Below are 15,245 nucleotides of genomic sequence, written 5' to 3'. Positions count from 1 at the left end.
ATAGAAGGAGAGATAAAGGTCTTCCCAAACAAACAAAAACTGAAGGATTTTGTCACCACTAAACCAGCCCTACAAGAGATCCTAAGGGGGATCCTGTGAGACAAAGTACCAGAGACATCGCTACAAGCATGAAACCTACGTACATCACAATGACTCTATACCCATATCTTTCTATAATAACACTGAATGTAAATGGACTAAATGCGCCAACCAAAAGACATAGGGTATCAGAATGGATAAAATAAAATAACTTCTTAATTCCGAGTTCCCATTCACCTTTTCCTTTCTGGAAATACTTCTCTCCTCTCATTTTTGTCCTAATGTTCCCTATTAAATCTTCAATGTAGGATTCTCATCTTCTCTATCTATAGTAGATAGCATGGCTAGTTGGAATTTCAGTTTTCAAAGCAAGGAAAACATTCTCTTTTGTTTTTTCATCAGTGTTTCATTAACTTCTTGTGACAGTTTGCTGCTTCTCCTCAGTGAATTGACTGCTTCGTTTTCTTTTTAGAGCGAAAAGTCAACTAAAACCTACAGTTGAGTATTCCACAATCACACACAACTATTAGTAGTGGTGAGGGAGAGGGAAGAACAAAGCTTTCTGCTCAACAGAACATCATATTATAAATTTTTATGCAATAGTAAAGTACTATGTCACATAAATACTTTTCTACTTCTGAGCCTTAAATGTTTATTTCCAGACCCTCACCAGTGGTTCTGGTAACCAATTTAAATCCTCCTTTGTTTTCTTCTAAGAGACTTTGTAATGCCAGAAGTGATTTAAAGTTGAATATTTAAATAGTATAGAAGGTAGTAACTTTTAGTTACATTAGGGATGATGTTTCAAGAACTAATTATACTTTTTAAATAGTAATTTTTCTTCTCTGAATTATTACTTCCTTGACTATACAGATAATACATAGTATAGAAATTTGAGAGGTTCTGGAGTATCCAAAGGGAAAAATGAAAGTCAATCATAATTATAGAATAAATACTAAAATTTTGACATCTATTTATATACTGTATTTACATGCATAAGAACATATTACATTTCTTGACTTACTGGGTTTTTTTTTTATAATTAACAATATATAGTGTATGCATTTCCCCATATTAGGCAATTTTAATGAATTTCATTATATCTTTAACTGATAAATAGGAAAAACATACAAGAAGTGGAAATGAAACAGGTTTTTTTTGTTGTTGGAGTCTCAGCAACTTTTCACTTTTTTGGCTTTTTGAAGGAATGACAAAGCTGGAGGACTGCGATTTTATTTCCTTCATTTAATTCCCTATGAGGAAAAAGGATGCACAGCCTCAAGGAGTATCCAACACACTCCTACCTTTGCTTCCCAACTGTCACTTACACTGTAACAACTTTCTGGCCCTTGACCCCACTGTGTACTTCCAGGTTTTAGTGTTTTAATTCCATCTACACTTCTCTTCTTCCAGCGCTCCAGGATTGTGTAGGTCTTAATTAGAAGAGCACAATTCTATTCATATTTTAAGATTCAAATATGTGCCAGGATCTTTGCTAAAGTTTGATGCCAAATATGTTCACTCAGTGTTGTGGGGATACATAAAAATGAAAAAGGCTCTACCTCTTTTTTTTTTTTTTAATGTTTATTTATTTTTGAGAGAGAGAGCATGGGCAGGGCAGGGGCAGAGGGAAGGGCACAGAGGATCCAAAGCAGGCTCTGGGCTGATAGCAGCTAGCCTGATGTGGGGGTTGAACTCAACAACCATGAGTTTATGACCTGAGTCAAAGTTGGATGCTCAACTGACTGAGCCACCCAGGCACCCCAAGACTCTCCCTCTTGATGGGAAGACTAGAAAAGTTCCAGAAGAGCCTGTTGGAGTAAAACTATCTGTGCCTGTTCTTGGACATTGAATTTGCCACAAGAATTGGTGCTTTGTTTTAGCAGAAAGTATTTTGGCAGGACTCAAATTTCAAACTCATCTGAGGTGGATAGCCACTAAAATCTCTGCTCACGTATTTTACGCTTAGATCTGCTTATGTGTAGTTAGGGATCATCCAGTATTTAGGCAGAGCTTATACAGAAACCTGGACTCCTATTCTCTAGCTGTCTCTTTTCTGTGTTGTTGTTGTTGTTGTTGTTTGTGGTGTGTGTTTTTTTTTAACATTTTTAACTGCTATGGTCTTCCTGAACTCTTTCCTTTGTTTCTTCAAGTCAATGAGATTGAATTTTCCATATGAATTTTAGTTAACCTCTAGTGATTATGACTTTGTCCTTCCCTTATCTTGAACTCACTAAAAGGGAAACTTACCTAGTGCTATTCTTTTTTACAAATGTTGACTACCCCCGTTCATTTTCTGAATGCTGTTGACTACTTCAAGAAGGCATTTTTTTGTTTGTTTTTATTCTTTTAATCTTTAATTTTTTTTAAAATTGAATTCCACTTAGTTAACATGCAGTGTAATATTAGTTTCAGGTTACAATTTGGTGATTCACTACTTACATACAACACCCAGTGCTCATCACAGCAAGTGATCCTCAATCCTCATCACCGGTTTAACCCATCCCCCACCACCTCACCTTTGGTAACCATCAGTCCTCTAGAGTTAAGAGTCTATTTCTTGGTTTTCCTCTCTCTTTTCCCCCCATGATCATTTATTCTGTTTCTTAAATTCCACACATGAATTAAATCACATGGTATTTGTCTTTCTCTGACTGACTTATTTCACTTAGCATAATACTCTAGCTCCATCCACGTCATTGCAAATAGCAAGATTTCATTCTTTTTGATGGCTAAGTAATATTCCATTGCATATATAAACCACATCTTCCTTATTATAGAAAAGTCATTTAACATGAGATCTAACCCTTCTTAACAAATTTCTAAGTGTACAACACTATATTGTTAGCTATGGGAACAATGTTGTACCACAGATCTCTAGAACTTACTCATTTTGAATATCTGAAACTTCATACCTGTGGAATAACAAACCCCCCATTTACTCCTGTTCTCAACTTCCTGGCAACCACCATTCTACTCTCTGCTTCTGAGTTTGACTATTTTATTTAAAAAAATTTTTTTTAACATTTATTTATTATTGAGAGACAGAGAGAGACAGAGCATGAGCATGGGAGGGGCAGAGAGAGGGGAGGACACAGAATCTGAAGCAGGCTCCAGGCTCCAAGCTGTCAGCACAGAGCCCAACGCGGGGCTCAAACTCACAAACTGTGAGATCATGACCTAAGCCGAAGTCCAATGCTTAACCGACTGAGCCACCCAGGCACCCCTGAGTTTGACTATTTTAGATTCATCATGGAGTCTGGGAGTATTTGTCCTTCATGACTGGTTTATTTCACTTAATGTAATGTCCTCAAAGTTTATCCATGTTGTCACATGTGGTAAGATTTCTTTCATTTTTAAGACTGATTAATATTCTATTATATGTATATACCACATTTTCTTTAGCCATTCATCTGTCCATCAACATTTAGGTTGTTCCCTCATCTTGGCTATTGTGAATAATGCTGCAATGAACATGGGAGTTCAAATATCTCTTTGAGATCCTAGTTTTAGGAAGTTGTAAAAGCGTTTTTTTTGTCTCGAGTTTATGTTTGTTATTTACAGGAGAGTTGATTCAAGTGTTGTCATTATTAGAACATTTTATTTCATAGAATATGTACATATTATGAATATGTACATATTTTTTTATTTCCCACATTTATGTTATAAGTAAAATAAAAGGTTATATTTTCTTGTACTATCTTTATCTGATTATGAGATAAAAATAAAAGGATGGGGCAGGTTTCACTCTGGTTTTTGCTAAATAACTTGAATAACACGAAGACTATCTCTGACTTGAAAGTTTGATAAATTCATATGTAAAACTTTACCCAAGAACTACTAAATTTCAATTAGAAGTTGGTGAAAATAAAGATGAATTTTTTTTCCATGTAAGTTACCAGTCCCCATGTATTCATAGAAGTCCTATGGAGTTAAGAACCATTGCTAGAGAATATATATAGGAGAGGAATTTTTGTGTCATAGTGTATATGCATATTCATCTTTTTTTGTAATGCTTATTTTTGTTTTAAGAGTTTTTAAAAGTTTAATGGTTTCTTTATTTTGGGATATATATTAATCTTTGCTAATTTTCCAAATTTGTACCCAGGTAGAAGTGTTTAAGAGCTCCTTTTGCACGATATTCTTGTTGATACTTAATACTGGCTTATTTTTTAATTATTAATCAAGTCTGGTTAGTTCAGAGAAGCATTTTCTAAGCCTCTCATAACAGTAGGTATTATTTGAAAGGTGTTGGAAATTATATGGGGTATACATGTGACACACTCTTCCTGAAGATGTTTCTGTTTGGTTTTGTCACAAGGTTAAGTTCATGCAAATCTGTAGAAGGAAGCAAGATAGATGCAGCCAAATGTTAACCCAGTAAAGTAGTGAGGGTAGTTACTGCATGTATAAAGTCTACATGTGTATAAGGTGTTGGTGCATCGCTGTGCAGGTTCTTTCAAGAGACCTTTGTAAACATTGCTGAAGGAATCATATTTTCTATTCTGTTGTGAGGCCACTAGATGATGGCACAGACTAGCTTTTTCTTCATTCTTTCTTTTTTAGTACAAACCTGTGAGTGGAATTATGGGATCAACTCCATTGGTCTTGCTTATTTGCTCTTCAAAACGTTAATACTCCAGTTGCAATGAATTAGATTTTGTGTCTGTCCATATTATTGTCATAATTTAGTATTTAACTACTTTTTGGGTGGGCAGTATCACATTTAAAAATATTTCGGGGGCTCCTGGGTGACTCAGTGGGTTACAGGTTCAACTCTTGACTTTGGCTCAGGTCGTGATCTCATAGTTCATGAATTTGGGCCCTTCATGGGGCTGTCTGCTGTCAGCACAGAGCCTGCTTCAGATCCTCTGTCTCCCTCTTTTTCTCTCTGCCCTCTCCCAGTTGCTCTCTCTGTCTCCCGAAAATAAACATTATAAAAATATTTCATTTCTCTTATTACTTATGATTTGATTATCTTTTCATATTTTTGATATTGGTTGTAGGACTTTATGTTGTAGAACTTGCTATTTTTTATTGGATGTTTATATTTTTTATGTATTTAAAATTTTTTTTAATGTTTATTTTTGAGACAGAAAGAGACAGAGTATGAATGTAGGAGGGACAGAGAGAGAGAGAGGGAGACACAGAATCTGAAGCAGGGTCCAGGCTCTGAGCTGTTAGCACTGGGCCCAATGCAGGGCTTGAACTCATAAACCGTGAGATCATGACCTGAGCCAAAGTTGGATGCTTAACCGCCTGAGCCACTCAGATGCTCTGTTTATGTTTTTTAGAAACATATTCTCGACTAATCCTTTTTTTGTTTCTGTGTACTACAGATAAATTTTCCCATTTATCTCTAATGTTTACTTTCTCAATGGTGTCTTTTGTTATATGGAACACTTAATTTTAAGGAGGTTGAATTTCTTGTTCTTTTCCCTTTTTGCTTTTTAGCTTGTTTAACAAATACTTTTACTGCGTGTATGTCATAAAAATATTCTTCCATAATTTTCTATAGAAGTTCTAAAATTTTGCTTTTTATAATTTTGACTAATCAAATTTATATATAGCATAAAGTAGACATTTATTGTTATCTTTCTAGTCAGTATGAATAATCAATAACCAAGCATGATTTATCAAATAGTCCATTTGCTATGTACTGATTTATAATGCTTTAACATTTATCAAACCCTCTGATGATATCTGTTATCAAACTCTATTTTTTGAATTGAAGATTAATTTTATTATATATACCAGTATAAGTAGGAAATAAAAAGAAAGATTATTTAAAAAAAATTTTAAATATTAAATTTATTGTCAAATTCGTTTCCATACAACACCCAGGGTTCATCCCAACACCCAGTGTTCTCCATACAACTCCCAGTGTTTTCCTCAATGCCCTTCACACACTTCCCCCTCCCTTCCACACCCCATCAACCCTCAGTATATTCTCAGTTTTTAAGAGTCTCTTATGCTTTGGCTCCCTCCCTCTCTAACTTTTTTTTTTCTTCCCCTCCCCCATGGTCTTCTGTTAAGTTTCTCAGGATCCACATAAGAGTGAAAACATTTGGTATCTGTCTTTCTCTGTGTGACTTATTTCACTTAGCATCACACTCTCCAGTTCCATCCACATTGCTACAAAAGGCCATATTTCATTCTTTTTCATTGCCAGGTAGTATTCCATTGTATACATAAACTACAATTCCTTTATCCATTCATCAGTTGATGGACATTTAGGCTCTTTCTGTAGTTTGGCTATTGTTGAAAGTGCTGCTATAAACATTGGGGTACAAGTGCCCCTATGCATCAGTACTCCTGTATCCCTTGGGTAAATTCCTAGCAGTGCTATTGCTGGGTCATAGGGTAGGTCTATTTTTAATTTTTTGAGGAACCTGCACACTGTTATCCAGAGTGGCTGCACCAATTTGCATTCCCGTCAACAGTTCAGGAGGGTTCCTGTTTCTCCACATCCTCGCCAGCATCTGTAGTCTCCTGATTTGTTCATTTTAGCCACTCTGACTGGCGTGAAGTGATATCTGAGTGTGGTTTTGATTTGTATTTTCCCTGATGAGGAGCGACGTTGAGCATCTTTTCATGTGCCTATTGGCCATCTGAGTGTCTTTAGAGAAGTGTCTATTCATGTTTTCTGCCCATTTCTTCACTAGGTTATTTGTTTTTCGGATGTGGAGTTTGGTAAGTTCTTTAAGATTTTGGATACTAGCCCTTTGTCTGATATGTCATTTGTAAATATCTTTTCCCATTCCATCGGTTGCCTTTTCATTTTGTTGATTGTTTCCTTTTCAGAAGCTTTTTATCTTGATGAGGTCCCAATAGTTCATTTTTGCTTTTAATTCCCTGGCCTTTGGAGATGTTTCAAGTAAGAAGTTGCTGCAGCTGAGGTCAGAGAGGTTTTTTCCTACTTTCTCCTCTAGGGTTTTGATGGTTTCCTGTCTCACATTCAGGTCCTTTATCCATTTTGAGTTTATTTTTGTGAATGGTGTGGGAAAGTGGTCTAGTTTCATTCTTCTGCATGTTGCTGTCCAGTTTCCCAGCACCATTTGTTAAAGAGACTGTCTTTGTTCCATTGGATATTCTTTCCTGCTTTGTCAAAGATTAGTTAGCCATACTTTTGTGGGTCCAATTCTGGAGTCTCTATTCTATTCCATTGTTGTATGTGTCTGTTTTTGTGCCAATACCATGCTGTTTGATGATTACAGCTTTGTAGTAGACGCTGAAGTCTGGGATTGTGGTGCCTCCTGCTTTGGTTTTCTTCTTCAATATTACTTTGGCTCTTTGGGGTCTTTTGTGGTTTCATACAGATTTTAGGATTGCTTGTTCTAGTTTTGAGAAGAATGCTGGTGCAATTTTGATTGGGATTGCATTGAATGTGTAGATAGCTTTGGGTAGTATTGACATTGTAACAATATTTATTCTTCCAATCCATGAGTACGGAATGTTTTTCCATTTCTTTATATCTTCTTCAATTTCCTTCATAAGCTTTCTGTAGTTTTCAGGATACAGATCTTTTACATCTTTGGTTAGGTTTATTCCTAGGTATTTTATGCTTCTTGGTGCAATTGTGAATGGGATCAGTTTCTTTATTTGTCTTTCTGTTGCTTCATTATTAGTGTATAAGAATGCAACTGATTTCTGTACATTAATTTTGTATCCTGTGACTTTGCTGAATTCAAGTATCAGTTCTAGCAGACTTCTGGTGGAGTCTATCGGATTTTCCATGTATAATATCATGTCATCTGCAAAAAGTGAAAGCTTGACATCATCTTTGCCAATTTTGATGCCTTTGATTTCCTTTTGTTGTCTAATTGCAGATGCTAGCACTTCCAACACTGTGTTAAACAACAGCAGTGAGAGTGGACATCCCTGTCGTGTTCCTGATCTCAGGGGGAAAGTTCTCAGTTTTTCCCCATTGAGGATGATGTTAGCTGTGGGCTTTTCATAAATGGCTTTTATGATGTTTAAGTATGTTCCTTCTATCCCGACTTTCTCAAGGGTTTTTATTAAGAAAGGATGCTGAATTTTGTCAAATGCTTTTTCTTCATCGGTTGACAGGATCGTATGGATCTTTTCTTTTCTTAATGTGATGTAGCAACATTGATTTGCAAATGTTGAACCAGCTCTGCATCCCAGGAATGAATCCCACTTGATCATGGTGAATAATTCTTTTTATATGCTGTTGAATTCGATTTGCTAGTATCTTGTTGAGAATTTTTGCATCCATATTCATCACTGGCCTGTAGTTCTCTTTTTTTGCTGGGTCTCTGTCTGGTTTGGGAGTCAAAGTAATGCTGGCTTCATAGAATGAGTCTGGAAGTTTTCCTTCCCTTTCTATTTTTTGGAATAACTTGAGAAGGATAGGTATTATCTCTGCTTTAAATGTCTGGTAGAATTCTCCTGGGAAGCCATCTGGTCCTGGACTCTTATTTGTTGGGAGATTTTTGATAACTGATTCAATGTTTTCGCTGGTTATGGGTCTCTTCAAGTTTTCTATTTCTTCCTGTTTGAGTTTTGAAAGTGGGTGTGTGCTTAGGAATTTGTCCATTTCTTCCAGGTTGTCCAGTTTGTTGGCTTATAATTTTTCATAGTATTCCCTGATAATTGCTTGTATCTCTGAGGGATTGGTCATAATAATTCCATTTTCATTCATGATTTTATCTATTAGCTCATCATATTGATAGAGTATTTCAAAACTTGAGTATTTACCACAATTTACTTATTTATTTTTATAATCATAGGACATTTTTTGGTTTCTTTAAATGGAATATAACCTTTAAAACATTTTTGTAAGAAATATTTGTAATCACAAGTCAAAAATTCCTGCCAGTATGCCACAGTTTAAATTTTTTGAATCCCCTGGGACTATCTTGCCACTGGACAGAGTGGTAAAATGATTTTAACTTCAAGTTTTGCAAGCATAGTGTATCTTATATTTATCAGTTATTACATTAGTAAATAGATGTGATCCAAATTTTTTTCTGTTAGTGAGGGTGTCAAACAGGGTAACACAGAAAGTAATATATCAATATGAAATTGGAAACTGATTTCCAGCTTGGACTCCAATCAGGATGTGACTCTTTCCAGCAGTGGAATTATATTAATCATTATTTTCTTTATCAGCAAAAACAAAACAAACAAACAAACATGGATTATGACAGAGTACATTGACCGGAGTCCAAGCACTTAGATTTTGGGATAAAAAGTGATTCATCGGGGAGCCTGGGCGGCTCAGTTGGTTGGGCGGCCGACTTTGGCTCAGGTCATGATCTCGTAGTCCGTGAGTTCGAGCCCCATGTCGGGCTCTGTGCCGACAGCTCAGAGCCTGGAGCCTGTTTCGGATTCTGTGTCTCCCTCTCTCTGACCCTCCCCCGTTCATGCACTGTCTGTCTCTGTCTCAAAAATAAATAAATGTTAAAAAAAAAATTAAAAAAAAGATTCATCAATAGAGGGGAAGAGAGAAAGAGAGAGGGAGAGAGGTGATAGGTCTGAGAATTAAAAGAAATTCAGCTGGGGATGCTCCTAGGTGGCTCAGTCAGTAAAGTGTCTGACTTTAGTTCAGGTCATGATCTCACGGTTCGTGATTTTGAGCCCCACATCCAGCTTGCTGCTGTCAGCACAGAGCCATCTTCAGAGCCTCTGCACCCCTTTCTCTCTGCCCCTCCCTCACTCATGCTCTCTCTCTCAAAAATAAATATTAAAAAAAAGTTCAGCTGGGGGACGCCTGGGTGGTTCAGTCGATTAAGTGTCCGACTTTAGCTCAGGTCATGATCTCACGGTTTGTGGGTTCATACCCCGTGTCGGGCTCTGTACTGACGGCTCAGAGCCTGGACCCTGCTTTGGATTCTGTGTCTCCCTCTAGCTCTGCTCTTCCCCCACTCTTGCTCTGTCTCTCTCTCTCAAAAGTAAATAAACATTGAAAAAAATTTTTAAAAGTTCAGCTGGAACAAAGGGTGCAGAACAGTGGGAAGAGGTAAACATTGGTGAAAGGTGGGGCTAAAGAGTTATATAGGATCTAGATCTTAGAAAACTTTTCAGGTCATTTTAAGATATTTTTTTTTACTGCTTTTATCGAAGTATGATTGATAAACCAAAAACTCTAGATATTTAATTTGCGCAACTTGGTATGTTTGGAGATAACTACATACCTGTAAAACCATCATCTCTATCAATACCCTAGACTTATCTGTCACTTCCAGAAGTTTTCTCCTTCCCTCTTTGGTTTTTCTTTTTTTGGATGTTTCATTTTTGTGAATTTTTCCATTATTCTTGTAGCTTTGTATTGATGTCCTTGCATTTGAAAGTGCATTAACCTCTTCCAGTCTTTATAGACTGATTTTGGCAAGTAATGACTTTCTCCTGCTGGATCTTCAGACAGGACTACTTCCAGGATCTCTGTCAGATGGGGCCGGATCTGGGTCACAGGGCTGCTTCTATGTCTGCAGTTGGGTTTTTGGTTGGTGGCCTTGTTACCAGGAGTTTGTACATGTGTGGCTCATGCTGGGTCCCTGGGTGGACTTGTGCTCAAACAAGGGGATGCTTCCAGGTCCTCAGTCAGAACTGTGGTTGGGATGGAGGCTATTAGTAGGAGCCGTTTGGGTGTAGTTCCTGCCAGGTCTGCTTAAGAGCAGTTGCTGGACTAAGAACATGCAGTTGCTGGAGCTGAGTCTCCACATGGATAAGGCGGCTTCTGGGTCTGCCAGGTCCACAGTTGATGGTCTTTCTACCAGCGTGTTGGCCTGCTTTCTCAAACAACTTTTCTCAATCTTAGGCTCTACTGATATGTTTCATATTTGTAACTGGATCCTGAAACTTGTACAAAGACACTTTGCTCTGTGGATGGTTACCAAATCAGTGTTTCTGTGTAGGGACTAGAACTGGAGACCTTCTATTTTGCCATCTTGCTGGTGTCATGCTTTTATTTTAAGAATTTTGGAAATTATCAAAAGAACAGGAGGGAACCTGTGAAGAAGAAACATTTTGTACTGGGAAAATGGCAGGAAGACAATATGGTAGAAGATAACATGATGAGTGAAAGAAACATGTTTTACTTATTACATTTAGATGATAACACTGTGAAACAATTCAGAGAGAAATTTAGGATCCAGATCTTACAGATTTTGATTCATCATTTTATGGTGATTCATTGAAACAATGAGAATGGATGAGTTTGCTGTAGGAGATAATACTGGAATTTTAGGTAGTGAACATTCTGTGGAGGCACATTAGCATCATGTCACTGTGTTTGAGGCAAACTTCTGAAGCAATTTTTTTTCCACCATGAAATCCTTCATTTCATTAGATGGGTAAAGATGATTTAAGTATCTTTTTATTATTAGATGTTTGCTATTCTTGAAGTGAATGACATACACTTGACAAAGTGCTGGGCTCCAGTATTTCTAAATCATTGGTGTGATAGTGAGGACACATAATTTTTAAAATGGCCTGAACTTCTTTTATATAGTTATAAGAGTAGAATTTGTCATCTATTTTGGGGATAGACACTCTTTTGAGAAGGACAACAATGAGGACTGCTTTTAGTTGTCTACTCATGTATTTTTATAGGGTTAAGCATAATGCTCGTAGAGGAAGGAAATAAATAGGACTCAGCAGAAGATGACTAGCTAGGAGCTAAACAGGGAAATGGCTTTAAGAGGCCTTGTGAGGAAGTATATTTAAGAGATACTAGGAGCGGTAATAATTCGAAATTAATATTCCCTGCGCACCCCCACCCCCCCGCATCACTTTATCTTATTCTTAAGCTAAGCAGTCTGTTTAACATGACAACCTCTTAAATGTGTGTGTGTTTTGTATATACTCTTCGGGGTGTGAAATGGGCTGTGGAGAGCTTAAATACAATGAGAAATAATTATAGGATAATCAGAAAAGTGATAGAGAAGCACAATAGAGCAATCTGGAGAAAAGTTACTAAGAACTAGGAAAATATAAGAAGTCCTTAGCAATATTTGCAAGGGGGATACATTGTGTGCATTCATGCAAAATAAAGGTTATATTATTGTGATTTGGCACTAAAGGAAGAGGTGAATCCTAAATGCTGGAGACTTTGGGACCATCAGTGATTCTTAAAAATGACAAGTTTTTGAGATGGAGGATGAAAGAACAAGAGTGAGAAAGAGATGGAAATAGAGAATCACAAAATGACAGGAGGAGGGAAAGATATAAACAGTATTAGAAAGAATTAGATAAAAGGGATATACAGAGGAAAAGTTAGAAGTAGGAGCTAGTGAGGGAGAGAGAGAAAATGAGGTACATAAGAGAATGCATTAATAAGGATTTATATGGTTATAAGCAGTGGAAATTAATTCAGTTTATTTTAAAGGAAGTTTATTGTCTCACGTAACTGAAAAGCCCAAGCATGAATGTTTTTAGGCCCACCTTGAACCAGGAGTTAATAATGACATCAAACCACCCTAATTCCTTCCCTCAGCTCTACTTTCCTCTTTGGTGATTTCATTTTCAGTCGGGCTCTCCCCATATATTGACAGAAATGGCCGGGAGAAGATCCAGATACATGTTCTACCTGTTAGAAATCCTTTGAAAAAAAGAGTGACTTTTCTCTAACACTCAGGCACCATTTTGGCAATTAAGTATGATTAGCATGGCTTAGGTCATATAGCTACCCTGAATGAATCACTGTGAGTAGGAGATGTTCATTTTTCATTGGCCCAATCTGTGTTTCATGCTTATCATTTGATTCAGAGAATGTGGCCAGCCTCAGCTAACTATGGACTGAGAGTGGGAGAGAGTGGATTTCTTAAAATAAAAAGATGTGTTCTTTTATTAGATGAAAGGATGCTGGACAGACCAAAATAATATATACATATGTACCTTGAGGAGACAAAGAAGATAAAGAAGAGAGCAAAGAAGAGAAAGATAAAAGAAGGAATAAGGAGAAAAGAGGGGTGGAAAGGGAAGACAAGAGAGAGAGAGAGAGAGAGACAGACAGACAGACACATAGAGACAGAGAGATATTCATCACGAACAGCATCCATCATGACCTCTGTGGGACCAAGAGGCATAGTTCCATATAACTAGAAGGACTGCTACAAAGATATTATATGAAAAGGTTTTCATGGACATTTTCTATTGTATAAATGAGAGTTCCACATTTGGCTTTGCAAACACAATGCTCTCATCATACTGAGTTCTGCAGCTTCATCTGTGACTACCAAAAATACATCTTTTCCCCAAATGTAGATACTACATGTCCTAAGCACTTTGATATTTTCCATGAGTGTAAGTGTCTACTCAAGACTTTCTTCATAGCCTCTTTCACCTTCTTATTCCTCAGGCTGTAGATGATGGAGTTCAACACCCAGTGATCTCATCAAACTTCATGTCCTTTGACTTGGGCTTCATGTACTTAAAAAGGACTGAATCATAGAGTAAAACTACTACAGCAAGGTGGGCTGAACAGGTTGAAAAGGCTTTCTTTCTCCCTTCAGTAGAGTTAAGTCTCAGGATGAAAGAGAGTATAAAAACATAAGAAATAAAAATTAACAGTAGGGAAGTCACTAAGAAAACAATACTTGCCACTGTTATGATAAGCACATTGATGGAGACATCTGAACATATGAGTTTAAGAAGGGCCAGTAACTCACAGGTAAGATGGTCGATGACATTATTCCCACAGAAAGGCAACACCATTGTCAGGACTGTTTGCACTGTGATCCAAGACCAAGCAGCCATGTGCACATAAAGACCTCTATTCATGATGGTGGGGTACCTCAGTGGCTTGCCGATGGCCACATACCAATCATAGGCCATCACAGCCAGGAGGATACACTCAGTGCAGCCCAACCCAAGGAAGACAGCCATCTGCAGAGCACAGTCAATAAAAGAGATGGATTTTTCTCTCAGACCTTAATGTGAACATCAGAGGAATGGATGATGATGTATGACAAATGTCCAAGAATGAGAGGTTCCCAAGGAAGAAGTACATGGGGGTGTGGAGGCAAGAATCTAGGGTGTTGATGATAATCAGGAGACTGTTTTCCAGGGGGATTATCAGGTATCATGAGGCAGAACATGAACAAAGAAAGTTGGACCTCTTGGTATTGGGAAAGTCCTGCCAGAAAGAATTCAGTCACAGCTGAGTAATTTCCCATCTCTAAGTGTCCATGTCACTTGCAGAGTTCAGATAAGTATATGACTTCAGGAAATTTAAATTTATAATTTAGTTTAAACATCACTTTAACCTATAAAATTTTGATTTTTCATGTAGCTCTGGACATCAGGAAAGGTATGGATACAATTTTGCCTTTATTGATGCCGAAACTGAACCACTGAGAGAGTCAGTACTTTGTAGGGCCATGCAGTAGCAGGGGCAAAGTTATCAATGACCCTAAGAATTGTGCTGTGAAGTGTCAGGTCTCTAATAAAATAATAGGGACAGCATAATTCTAAATTTAATTTTTAATTTTTTAAATTTATTGTTTTTAAATTTTTTAAATGTTTATTTTTTTATTTTTGAGAGAGAGAGAGCGGGCGAGCGAGTAGGGGTGGGGGGCAGAGAGAGAGGGAGACACAGAATCCGAAGAAGGCTCTAGGCTCTGAGCTGTCAGCACAGAGCCTGATGCAGGGCTCGAAACCACGAACTGCGAGATCATGACCTGAGCCAAAGTCAGATGCTTAACCGATTGAGCCAACCAGTAGCCCCCATAATTTTAAATTTAGATATAAATCTCATTATTAATGAATATTCTGAAATAAAATCATTTAAAAATGAAGCTGGTCTTATTTTAAAATAACGCACCATATACAGTCAGCACCATGCCATTTAGCTTTGCATGTGACTTTTGGAGCCGAGGTTGGTTCATGGTAAGATGTGGGAAAGAAATAACTCTGACAATTTGTTGTGAGTATTAAATTACATAAGATATCTGAGGTGCCTATTATAATATACATGGTTAAAACTTTGTAATACTTTTATAATTATATTGTTGATCATAACTATTAAGTCTCTTGACTAGCTCAGAAAGAAAGAATTACATAGTGTGTTTAAGGTGATAGCACTGCCCCTGCAGTTCTGCACCACTCCAGGGATTATCCAAAATGACAAAACCGAATAATTCCCCTCAAAAAAACGTCCAGGAAATAACAACAGCTAACAAACTGATCAAAAACGATTTAAACAATATAACAGAAAGTGAATTTAGAATAATAGTCATAAA

At 37.2% G+C, this 15,245-nt stretch overlaps 1 protein-coding gene and 1 pseudogene across 3 annotated transcripts in view; one reads left to right on the top strand and one right to left on the bottom strand.

Annotated features, from left to right (window-relative positions):
* LOC125926342 (olfactory receptor 13C9) overlaps positions 1 to 15,245 on the top strand; it is a 229,643-nt gene that overhangs the window by 84,641 nt on the left and 129,757 nt on the right. The gene's annotated exons all lie outside the window — the stretch shown is intronic.
* LOC125926362 (olfactory receptor 13D1-like) lies at positions 12,853 to 14,206 on the bottom strand (annotated as a pseudogene).

This window comes from Panthera uncia, chromosome D4 (assembly GCF_023721935.1).
Source record: "Panthera uncia isolate 11264 chromosome D4, Puncia_PCG_1.0, whole genome shotgun sequence".
NCBI lineage: Eukaryota > Metazoa > Chordata > Mammalia > Carnivora > Felidae > Panthera > Panthera uncia.
Note: the sequence above shows the minus strand (reverse complement) of the source record. Positions and strands in the feature narration are given on the sequence as shown.